The sequence below is a fragment of the Propithecus coquereli genome, unplaced genomic scaffold (assembly GCF_000956105.1).
Source record: "Propithecus coquereli isolate 6110/MARCELLA unplaced genomic scaffold, Pcoq_1.0 Scaffold122, whole genome shotgun sequence".
Lineage (NCBI taxonomy): Eukaryota > Metazoa > Chordata > Mammalia > Primates > Indriidae > Propithecus > Propithecus coquereli.
The window spans coordinates 3,524,853-3,537,260 of NW_012136303.1; positions in this window are offsets into that span (position 1 = coordinate 3,524,853).

Sequence of the window (12,408 nt, forward strand, 5' to 3'; positions counted from 1 at the left end):
CTTGCTCAGGCTGGTCTCGAATTCCTGAGCTCAAACAATCCGCCCGCCTCGGCCTCCCAGAGAGCTAGGATTACAGGCGTGAGCCACCACGCCCGGCCCAGATGAATTGTTTTTTAAAGAGAAGTTGTCTCACTACGTTACCCAGTCTGGAATTTCCAGGCTCAAGTGACCCTTCCGCCTCAGCCTCCCAAGTTGCTGGGACTACAGGAGTGCACCCTACACCTGGCTAATTATTTTTTCTGGAGATGAGGTCTCACTATGTTGCCCAAGCTGGTCTTGAACTTCTGGCCTCAAGCAGTCGTCCCGCCTCAGCCTCCCAAAGTAGCTGCTGGGATTACAGGTGTGAGCCACTGCCCCTGTTGTGCCCCATATGGAGACTTACCAGCCTTCGCGAGAGAACACTCGCTAGCCTCCCGGGGTACCTTCTAGAAACCCCAGCTTGGGCCGCTGGGCTGTGAGCTGTAGGGGCGCCAAGCCCACCAGGGGGCGCTGTGGCGCTCGGACTGGAGACGCCTATGGCGCCCTCGGGCGGATTTGCAATTTGTCCCATGGGGTCCCAATTCCAGCCTCTGGACCTGCCCATTGCCCAGCAGTGGGCACAGGGCAACTAGACCCTGTGTGGCTCAGGAATCAGCACCCTTGGACCAACCGCACTGGCATCACCTGGGCGCTGGTTGGAACTGCGTAATCTCAGGTACCATCCTGTCCCCGTTTAACAAGACCTTTTCACAAGATTCCTAAGCAATTAACATTCACGTTAAGTAGGCGCTGTCCCGATCATAAACACACACATTGATACACAGCATGAGGTATTTCTCTATCCGACATGGTCCAGACTGTGTGGTTCCCAGTTCCGGGCTCTTAGTGGTCTCTCAGCACAAGTTAAGGGATCCCCCCTCACCAACAACTCCCCAGGACTGCGGCCATGCCTGAGCCAGCCCCATCAGCTGCTTCTGGCCCCTTCTTTCCCAGGTCTTGACCCGGAAGAGCAGGCTGATTGACCTATGGCCAGTTCCTGTGAGGCCAAGCGGCCAGAATCCCAGGAAACCTGCTGGAGTGTGGCTCAGAATAATCATTAATTTCAAGTGTTTCACCTCAGGCCAAACCAGTGAACTAAGTAACCTGGGTGGCCTGGCATGGCATGAGAGGCTGGGCCACAGGGTATGAGGCTCAGAAGGGTCCACCACCCTCAGGGAGCTCTGCGGGGAGGAGAGAGGGGACACAGGGCTTGTAGCCAGGAACTGGAAGCAGAGCAGAGGCCTAAACTTTAGGCCATGACTGTCTTTCCTTTCACCTGAGCCCGGGGTTCAGGTGGGTGGTGGGTTTCTTAGGCAGCATCAGACAGACAGCCCCTCAGATGGCCCCTAACTGGGACAAGAACCCAGACAGCAGTCTCCTCTCCTAGACAGGCCCAGGTGGACCCTGCAGCCCAGAGCTGACAATGATTAACTACCTGAGGCCTATCTGCAGGGCCTCAGCTGTGCCAACTTGCTGCCAGCCTGTCTGACCTGGACCTCACCAAAACCCTCAGGCCCCTAGAGCCAGACCTATGAGAACTGGACAAAGATTCAGGGAAGGAAATTCACTATAAATGCCACCAGCTACCTGGGTGCCCCGGAGTGAGCTGAGCAGATAAATACACCTCTTTCCCCTTTCATAACTAAATGTAATTCCACTAACAATTCTCCTCCATCTTCATCATCACCCTGGGTTCATTAATAAAATTAACTACCCTTACTGCCCAGACTGTGTAGCTGGCCCACTAGCTCCAGAACCTTTACCTGTAATTAAAACATGCCTAGCGCAGGTCCTCTCCCCGTTCCCCTTCTACACACCAGCCAAACAAACGGAGTCTATAGGCATGTGCTGCTGACAGCTTGTAAGACCTCCCCGTCTCCCTATCTCACGCCTCCTATTTCTGACTTCAAAACCCACACACAGCTCAAAAACCAGGAAGACGACTTCTCTACTAGGGCCTCTCCTTCAAAGGTAATCTGGCCCTTCCTCCCATGTGTGTCTATGTGCGTATATAAATCCTCACCTGATAATAAGGTGACAATTTTTTTTTAGTTCTATGTCCCAGGCACTGTTTTGTGCTTTCCCAGTGTTAACTTTACCTACATTAACACAATGAATCTTTATTTTTTTTTTTTTTTTTTCACTGTGTTACCCGGGCTAGAGTGCCGTGGCGTCAGCCTAGCTCACAGCAACCTCGAACTCCTGGGCTCAAGCGATCCTTCTGCCTCAGCCTCCCGAGTAGCTGGAACTACAGGCATGCACCACCATGCCCGGCTAATTTTTTCTATATATTTTTAGTTGTCTAATTAATTTCTTTCTAATTTTTAGTAGAGACGGGGTCTCGCTCTTGCTCAGGCTGGTTTCGAACTCCTGAGCTCAAACAATCCGCTGGCCTCGGCCTCCCAGAGAGCTAGGATTACAGGCGTGAGCCACCGCGCCTGGCCAACACAATGAATCTTTAAATATGGTAAGTACTATTATCCCTACTTTTCAGATGGGGAAACTGAGGCACAGAGGTTAACAAACTACATAGTTGATCAATGTCCAGGGAAATTAGGTAAGAACATGACAAATTAAACTATACGCTCTTAGAAACAGGGAGAAATGAGCACCTTGTACTGGTGTGTACTGGTAGATACGCATCCCTCCCACCTCTTTCCACATACCTCACTTTGGCTTCTAATGATTCAAGACGGGCATTTCCAGATAATGTGGCCCCCATCACAAGCCAACTGCTTTGTCTAGTGTTATCATTCCAGCATTGAAGGATAACTGCTAGGGTACCTCCCTGAGCGAGGTGGCACCTTACTAAGGGATCTTTCCTGAGTAGCTGATGCGCTGGCATTAGTACTGTGCCATCCCACTCCACCATCCTTACATCAACAGTGGCTAACAGTTCCCAGGTCCCTACTAACATGCTGAACACAATCCAACATCTTTTAACGCCCACCCCATCCTGAGGCAGGTCCTATTATCCACCTGCCTTCAATAGCCTCAATCGAATTAATTAAGTCACCCAGCAAAGTGGCAGTGCCAAGTCTCAGGCCCAGGCAATCCAGGGCACGTGCCTATAACTGCTGTGCCTTGAGAACATTAAACAGGAATTATACAAGTTAGGAACAAGGCATCACCCATCCCAGGGATGAGGGGAGCTGCAAGGCTGAGAGACATGATATACTGGCTGAGTGTTTACCTTCACAGGAGGTGGCTGCCTAACCTTGTGATGAGAGGTGAACTATGACCCTTTCCCAGAGGCTGGGGTCCAGCATGTGATTCAGGGGTGAGCAGCAGTACTGAGGCGGCCCACCCGCAAGGTTCTCCCCCAGGGGCCTTCCTCATTAGTGCAGGGTGCCTGTGCCCCCACTGAACCAGGTCAGACGTGCTCAAATGCAATGTGGCAGACAGAGGGGTGGGTGGCACCCCCAATTAGACTCGGAAGAGGCTCAGGGACTCCCCCCAACCCAGCAATAATGCTGAGCACTGATGTCATTCATTTCCTCCAGGCTGGCACTAGCAGCAGAGCTATTTCACAGTACCTTGTAAACGTTAATTACATTAATTAGACCTCACAATGCAGGAGGGGGGTGGTCAGTGGGTATGAAGCTGGAAGCTGAGGGAAAGGGGGCCACTTTGGCATCTATGCCAACCCCCCAAGGTGACGTAAAAAAATTTACACAAATTTACAAATTCCATCTCCACAGCCTATGGAAGGGAAACCTGAACTCCTGAGTCCTCCCCTCAAACTGCTCTGCACAAGTCTTTCTACACTGTTCCCACTGCCCAAGATTCCGTGAGAATAGCTGAGAGGGGGCAATTACTGTGCACCTCCCAATGAAAAACACCAAGCCCCTCTTACTATCCCTCATCTTAGGGATAAGGGAACTGCTCCAGGGAAGCCCATCCTTTGCCCAGGTTCACAGCTATGAAGCTACAGAGATTTAAGCCTAATCCAGGAGACAGATCTTAAAAGGCATCATAAAACAATGTGGTTAAGTATCCTTATAACAGTTAGGCCCAGGGAAGGACACTTCACCTAGGGAAGTGAGGAGGGGGGAAAGCATCTGGGTGGCAGAGACAGCACAGCCAAAGGAAACCGGGCCAGACACAGGCTGTCCACCTGGCCGGTGGCAGCAGACAAAGTCTCAGTTCAGCACTTTTGTCTGATAAGGAACTTCCACTAAATTCCAGAAAAGATCACACTTACAGGAAAGCAGAAAAGAAAAAGCCCTCAATGTTTTTCTCAAACCCCAGTTTTATCATCTGTGAAATAAGACAACTCACTGGGTAGTTGTACAGAGAATGCCAAAGCAGAAGACACGATCACAGGCCCTGGAGATCTCAGTCCCATGTGTTGCCTTGCCCCTCCCCAGCTCTGCCTCACAAAGGCAAATGAAGAAGCATCCCTTCACCCCCCATAACTCAGGTGTTTGGGGAATTGTGTGGCACCTCTAGGTCATGACTACAGCACCGCTGTCATCATACAGTAAAAGTGGGCCTTGGCATATTAATCAGAATTATCAAAAGAATTGTCCAAGTAGGGAGAAAGCGGGACAAGTACATAAAGTTGGCTATGAGCATGTTCCTTGAGGTGCTGTTATTAAAAGCAAAATGCCAAAAAACACCCAAATGTTTGTCAGTGGACTGGAATAAAATTACCATTACCTTTTTGATAATACATAGGGAAAAAAAATAAAAACCTAGAAGCATACAGAAAGATCTGAAAAGATATGGCAACTTTACAGAGTCTAAAACTTTTTACATATAAACAAAATGCAAGCAACCAGCCCCTTCCCTTTCGCCCACTTTGGGAAACCCTTGGAAGGGTGTGGCAACCCCAGGGGGGTCAAGGCCACTCAGAGAATGAGGGGTGGGGCAGCACAAGGAACAGGATTCTGGGAGCTGCCCACTTCCTGTAGCCACCCACCCCTTGCAAAACCAGAGCCCAGGGCCCTCTGTCCTCTCCCAAGGGGGCTAAGGAAAGAAAGGAGGCCACTATTCTGGAAACCACCCCCTGGGCCTCTGCTCCTCCCCCACAGTAGGCTGTACCCTTAGCTACAGCTAAGAATGCCTTAAATCTCAAGTCTAAATACCTACAGTGGGGATATTGGTTTAGCCTTGGGGATGGCCATCTTGACAGTTTCACTTAAACTGCCAAGTGCCTGTATCCTGATAGGTAAGATTGTACTGCTCAGAATTCACACAGCCCAAAGCTCTCACCCAAGACCCCTGTGCAAGGGTAGTCACTGGAGTCCTGTTTGTCAAAGGAAAAACTACAAACAAATGGCCAATCAGACTTGTTAACTCAATTACATTCAGCCATATTAGGGGCAAAGCGTGAGGTAGCCATTGTTAGATGAAGCCATGAGAAGTGGGGGAAAAAAGATATGAAACCTACATAATGCGATTCCATTTGTTAATGTTAGCATATGCATTAAGCCATTTTCTTCCAGAGTTTTTTCTCTAACTATATAAATTCATGTTATACCCGTGTTACATTTACAATCAGAAAACAGACTTAACTCCTCTGTGCAAGAAACATTTCTTTGAATTGGGCCATTCAGATTTAATCAACCCAATTATTTGTACATGGTATGAGGTAGAGATCTAATATTTTCCCCACAGGAAAAGCCAGACACCTGTGACTAGTATGTCCCAACTCTACCTCTTATGTGAAGTCCTCATATGTATGCACGTAGGACGTTTGGGGGCTCACTTTCCCATTTGGTATTTATCCCTTGCCACTGCTTTCAATCACTATAGCTTTATAAGTGCTCACACCTTCTAGAGCAAGCCTGCCAGCCTTAAGGAAACGTTAAATTTTTCCTTAAAGGTCTTAAGTATCCCTTAGTTTGTGCTCTCTCATTTCCAGTTCTCTCTTGTCCCTAGATTTCTTTTCCAGGTAGCTTACCTCTGCACAGATAAATTTAGGCAGCATTTCCAGTTGTTTCAACATGGATAGACTTTTAGATCATTTCAGATTATTTCTACCATAAGTCCTTGTGCATTATGTATAGGGGGAAAAAAAAGACAAAATTTTCACAATACAAAGAAAAACTAGGCATGTTATATTCACAAAAAGGGAAAAAGAGGGGGGAAAAGTCAAAATAAAAATCTACAGATAAAGGAACTACCTACATACAACTGGGTAAAAAAAGAAGCCCATGATCTCACATAAAGCACTTTTTTAAAAATCGGCCACGTTACCTAGTCACTGTCCCACAGAAAAGTTCAGCTCCTTCTCAGATATGGAGGTTTAGTTCAGATCTTCAGACCTCAACACAGTGGTGAAGCAGGCCTGAAGAGGCACAAGTACCATCAGAGGCACCAACTAGAGCATCTTAACCCAACACACCTTGGGCATCCTGCCAGTTCTGTGGGTCCACCCAGGTGGAGGCAGAGGTTTTAGAAAGCAATTTCCAACAGTATTCAATGCAGATTCGACTCCTTGCTACTTGAGCAGTTCCTCTAACTCAGCACTGTGCTTACAGCTCAACATAAAACTTCCTAGGACACCATAAGGACATTGATGAGATTTGTGAGAAGGACATGGGGAAGCCTGAGTCTAATGCTAAAGTCTGTTCCTCAAGTATCACTTTTTGTTAGGCTAAGACTTCCCTACCTGGCAACTACCTCCCAGTGTCAGCCTGAGGACTAAGGGGAAAGAGCACCCCTGGCATATAACAGGCACACAGCCTTCACCACAGCCATCTTTGCCACACAAGAGGGGCCTCTTCTGTGCCTCCCCCGGCCCACCTCCAGAGCCACTCCTATCCATTCAGATATGGTTCTTGCTACAATTCAGGAAGCACTGGGGGCACTTAGGAGTCAAAGGCAGGCAAAGACCAGTCCCCTGTCCTCAAGGAGCCGTCAGCAAGGTAAGGAGAGGGTGGTCAGGGAAAGCCAAGAAAGATCAAGCTAACAAGCCACGTTCACCCCCAAAACCAGCACTGCTCTTACATTTGAAACCCTTTTGCCTAGAGCTCAAGAGGACAAGGTTGTGCCCACACCTCTATGCACATTTGCATAGAATTTTCTAAATCCTGTTGCACGCTACCTCCTATGTAACCCAGAAAAATCCCTGCCAATAGCATCTGCCTGTTCAGGTGTCCAGCCTAGTTCACACTCCACTTCTCATTTCTCTTCAGTCCCTGATGAGACTCCCCACTCCTCCCACTCACCCTCAGTGTCTCCTCTGGGTTCCAGTACTGCAGGACAGGATGCTCACGCGGGAGCGATGCCCACTGTTGCTGCTTAAGACAAGTTACTGCACATAGCATGGAGCCGGGACGCTAGGGAACCCAACACTGTGCTGGCTGCTGGGAATACCCACCAAGGTGGCATCATCCCTTCTCCAGGAGCTGGGGTCCCAGCCCCAGCTCCGGCCCAAGCAACTGCTGCTGGACTCCAGAACAGTCTCAGAAGATGGGGCTGCAGAGGGATGGAAAAGGAATTGTTAGAGCCTCCTCTCCCAGGCCCCCATCCTCAACCTGTTCTGGAGACAACCACTCTTCTTTCTCCACTAGGAGGCTGAGGCTCTAGACAAGAACACAAGAGACTACAGATTGGCCACATGGGATGGATGGGACCCAAACCTCCCCCATACCCTTGCCCTACAGGCAGGCCTGTACCTCCCAGAGAAGGCACTGAAAGATTCCTCTGCTCTGGGGCATAAGACTCATTAGCGATAACTTCCTTCAGACTTTGGGAGCCCCAAAGACAAGTTCAAGTCACTGTCCCAGAGAAAAGTTCAGTTGTCAAGTCCCACAGACAAGTTTTGGTCCCTCTCAAATATGGAGGTAACAGTCTAATAATTACATATTAAAAATGAAAACTATAAAATAAAAAATATTGGAGGGAGCGCTAAACACTAGAATTAATATTCTCAGGCAGATAAAAGATGTTGTATCCATAAAACAAGGAAAGGACACCATGAAAAATGGAATTAGTAGAGTAAGAACTCTTCAAAATCTAAAAGACAAAATTTCAAATAGAGGGGTTGGAGGCTTAGGATTATTGCCCAGAGAGTAGAATATAAGGACAAAATGTCAAAGAGAACTCCAGCAGGCCAGGAGACTCGACAGCTATAATAAGACTCACAGAATGAGAGCAGAAAATCCAGGAGAGGTGATGATCCAAGGTTATTCCCTCAAACTTAGGATAGGAGCTCCCAGCCATGTCTCACTGCCTACCCTCTGCTCTCCCCGACACACACCTGGTCAGCATCAACCTCTCACCTCTCCCCAGAAGGAAATTTATTGGTTAAGAACCTTTTTCCTACTGACTTATATTTATCTCTCTCCCACCTATCAACTCTCATTTTCTGGGAAATGCATTTCTAGTTTCCTGCTCACGATTTTTCAATGGCTATCGCTTATTCTCAATTTTTAAAGGTTGTAAGAGACTGTTTTATAGAAAACTTAAATTTGATCCCCGAGTGGCAAAATTACAAAGGAGGGGGAGAGAGAGAGAGGAGACAGACACAGACACAGGCATTTAAACTAGAGCAGAGGTCATGCCCATACTGTTTTTTTGAATGAATGAAAAAATCTGTGAATGAAGCGACTTAGGCAACTTGACCGTGGCAAACTGGTGAAGAACAAGAAACAGAAGCCAACGTTGTTAATTCCAAAGTTTCTCTTCCCACTGCTTCCCCAAAACTGTCCTGTCCACATGGAAGCCAGTGCCAGTGGCGACTGCAGTGCCCTCTAAGGAGAACTCTACCAGTTGAAGCAACTTTTGCAGCCACACTGTACATGCCTTAAGTCATGCCCCTTCACTTAGAAAGTGCCCTCCTGGTCCTATTTATATTTTTCTCCGTTTCTAGAAGAAATTGAGAAGCCCTAAAATAGCAAAACAATGATTACCTTGGGATGGTGAAATTACAGGCAACATCTCGTTCATTCCTGGCCTCTGAAGACTGTTAAGTTTGATTTTTATTCACATAAAAACAGTTGAATGTCTATTTTTGAAATATTCCAGTTCCCCACACAAAACAGGTCCTCCTCATCCTTATTCCCTGAAAAAATTCTCAGGAATACTAACGGGAGTTGTGTTTCTCTCAGGAAGAAGTAAATAATAACCACTTGCTAATTTTAGTATTTACCATCAAACATTCAACATTTATGGAATCCTCAATGTGTGCCTTTAATCTACTTAACCTTCAATATCCCCTGGAATTGGCCAATAATGCATCATTTATATCCAATAATGATGCATCCAAAAATGCATCATTTATGAGGCTAAGGACATGGGCCTATGTGGAGAGCAGGAACGTAAACCCAGACTTTACCCCAAAGCCCTGGCCCCTCTGGTCTATGGCCTCAGCTGCCTAGCACCAGCTTTTTACAAGATTTAGGGGCCCCACCTAACTAATTTTGTGAATGAGCAAACTATAGTTTGCTAAGCTAAAAGGCCCCTGAATTCCACTTAACCCTAACAACTGAGCTAGGTAAGTGTGTATTTATACCCACTTCAGATAGGAAAGAGTCAAGAAAGTAACGACAGCAGCCCTATGTGTGGCTCCCTCTGTATTTGCCAGGCTGCAAATCCAGCCAGGTGAACATCTGCACTGGGCTTTTTCCCTGCTGGAATAAATCCCTATGTGGCACTGGTGGCAGACGGGTTCTGAAAAGATAAAGTGTTCTGAAAAATGCTCACCACCAGGATGCAGAATGACTGGATCTCCCAGAGCCTCAGTTCCACCATCTGTAAAAGGGGGCCAGTGAGAACATCAACCTCCCAGAAGAGGAGAGACAAGTTTGCTCAAACTCTTTACAATGGAAGAGAGAGGTCTGCAGGTGAAATAAGGAAGTCTGTACTTTTTCAGCCCTGGTTCTCCATGAAACTGGAAATAACCCTGAACTCACGATTTAAGAAAAAGAAAAAAACACACAATAGAAAAATGTACCTGGGCTGAGGTCCTATAGCTATCAAGGGCTAGGGGCGAGGGAAGGAACACATCCAACAGTATGGGACCCATAAGAGTTTCATATTTAGGAAGGACTACCTCAGATGAAGATGTCCGAGCCTGGAGGTGAGGCAGCCAGCATGGGAGCTTTGTCTAGGACAAAGGAATCCCAAGGTAAGCTTTCCCAAAAGGACAACTTGCCCAAATCCCCACTGGAAGCAGGTCCATGGGGCTGCAATAATGAGGGGTGACAGGCGGCTCTGGGTCAGAAACTCCATGTGGCTGGAGGAAGGGAAGGAAGCAGCCTCCCCAGCCCCACCTCCCTGGCTCCTCCCTTAGCCCCCTGCAGCTCCGATACTCCCCTCCCCCTGGCCTTTGCAAGGGGTGGGGGTTATGCCAATGGCTTTAAGGAACAGGATGAGGCTGGCCCCAGCCCTGGCCCCTTTGTCTCAGCCCTCTCCACCTCAATGGGGAAAGGTAAAGGATCACACTTAGCTCTGCAATTATACCTTCACAGTAGGCCCCAAGCTTGGGGGTGGATGGGGTTAAAAATGGCCCCAACCCATAAAACAAAACCATGGGTCCTTTCAAAAGGGAACAAAGGCAGTCCTTCCTGACAACTCCCAAATCATGGACAATGATTTGAAAAAGCTTTCATAGCTGAAAAAGGAATACAGTACCTTCATGAAGGCAGGAAAAGGAGGGGCTAGATGAGATGCCTCCCTTCATCCCCAGTTCTCAGTAATGACCATTCTAAAGTGAGGGGCTATTGGTTAATAAATACAACATTCATAATGCGTTGACCCTGCGCCAGGCTCTAGCCCATTGAGTCCTTCCCAAGCCCAGTATGGTAGGGGCTCTTACACCTGAACATCTGAGGAAGATAGAAGCTTGAAGAGGTTAAATCACGCATAAAACTGGTTTCATCCTTAAACAATCTGGAATTGGTAGGATTGTTCCTATTTCACAGATGTAATCATTAAGGCACAGGGAGGGCGATGAACTTCCTAAGACGCGATTTAAACACATGCTGAAGACCTATGCTTCCCTAAGGAAAGCAGCCTGCTTAGCCCATGTGCTAACAATGGCAAACGTGTATTGAGTGTTTCCTGTATACCAAACCTATAAAATAGGTACCATCATTTCAACTCTGGAAAAATATCAGGTCTGCATCTGGGGTTTCCAAGGGCGGGTGAACAAGAAACCACAGCAGGCCTGGAGAGGAGGGAAGAGGCAAGTCAGCGTCCTGAGTGCACTGAGGGTCCCGGTAGGAACTGTCTCCCAAAAACAACTGCCATCAGTCCACCAAAACCCACAACATGCAAAATTCAGGAGGCAGTTCAAAGTTCATACTCTGTCATTAATTCGCTTTAATTCAAACATCTCTCAACTTTGGGGGAAGAAGGGATCACAGGGCCCCAGCTAACTTCTCTCCCAGCCCTAGGGAGAATAACGGAGTTAGGCTGTGCAGCTGAATTTTTGAAAGAAAAAAGAAAGAAAGAAAAAAGGAGTTAGGCTGGAGGCACCGGCATAAGGCTGGACCCCGCACTCCTGCCACAGGTGAGACCCTCCAGCAGAAAGCTTGGGCCCAAGGGCAGCACTAACTTGCTGAGTCTCCCCTGTAAAGTGGGGGTTAACAACCGCCCTCCACACAACCACGAACGTGGAAACCTGGCTTCTAGGAGGTGGAGCTAGAGGTTTTAAGGCCTCAGTTTGCGAGTTTGGAAAGTGGGGGCAGGCTCACTCCCGAAGGCGAAGAATGGAAAGTAAGCCCCCAGGGCAGGCAGCGTGGCCGAGGCAGGGAGGCGCCGCCCCTGGCCGGCTCCTTCCCGGACAGGTGTGCTCGGGAAGGCAGCCGCTCCCGAGCGCTTCCCGGCAGCCCCGCTGCGCCTGGCCCTCGGCGGCTTAGCTCCGAGGACCCCGGGAGCACGCCCTCTTGCTCACACCCACGACACGCGCGTACACCGCGGGCCGCCTGCTCGCCCGCACCCACACCCACTTGCCCTTTCCTAAACTCGGGGCGAGGTGGGAACAGTCCCTCGCCTGAAGCCCCCAGGTCCAAGACAGAAGGGACGGACGTCCACCTATCCATAACAGAAGTCCCCTCTCCGCCTCCCTGGCCCTCCGGCTTCTTCCCAGTGGCCCAGGCCAGGTGAGGACACCCCCTCCCCATAAGAAAAAGCCCTTGTTCCACTTCCCTCCGAAGGGACGCCTCCTCCCCTCGACTCTAGACCCCGCGGAGGTCGGGCATCCCCTCCTGAGAGCTAACTTCTCTCCCCTTCAGGGTCTCGGAGTACAGCAGGAGTGTCCCTTCCACTCATATCCCCGTCCCCGTCAGACACACGCCCCCTGCTTCCTACCCCCTTCCCACCTACCACCCGCACGGGGCCAGGGACCTCTCCGCAGCGCCCCACCAACCAAGCCTGGTCTCCAGCCCGGTGCGCGCCCCCTCCCAGGAGGTCCCGGGAGAGGGTCTCCCCCTG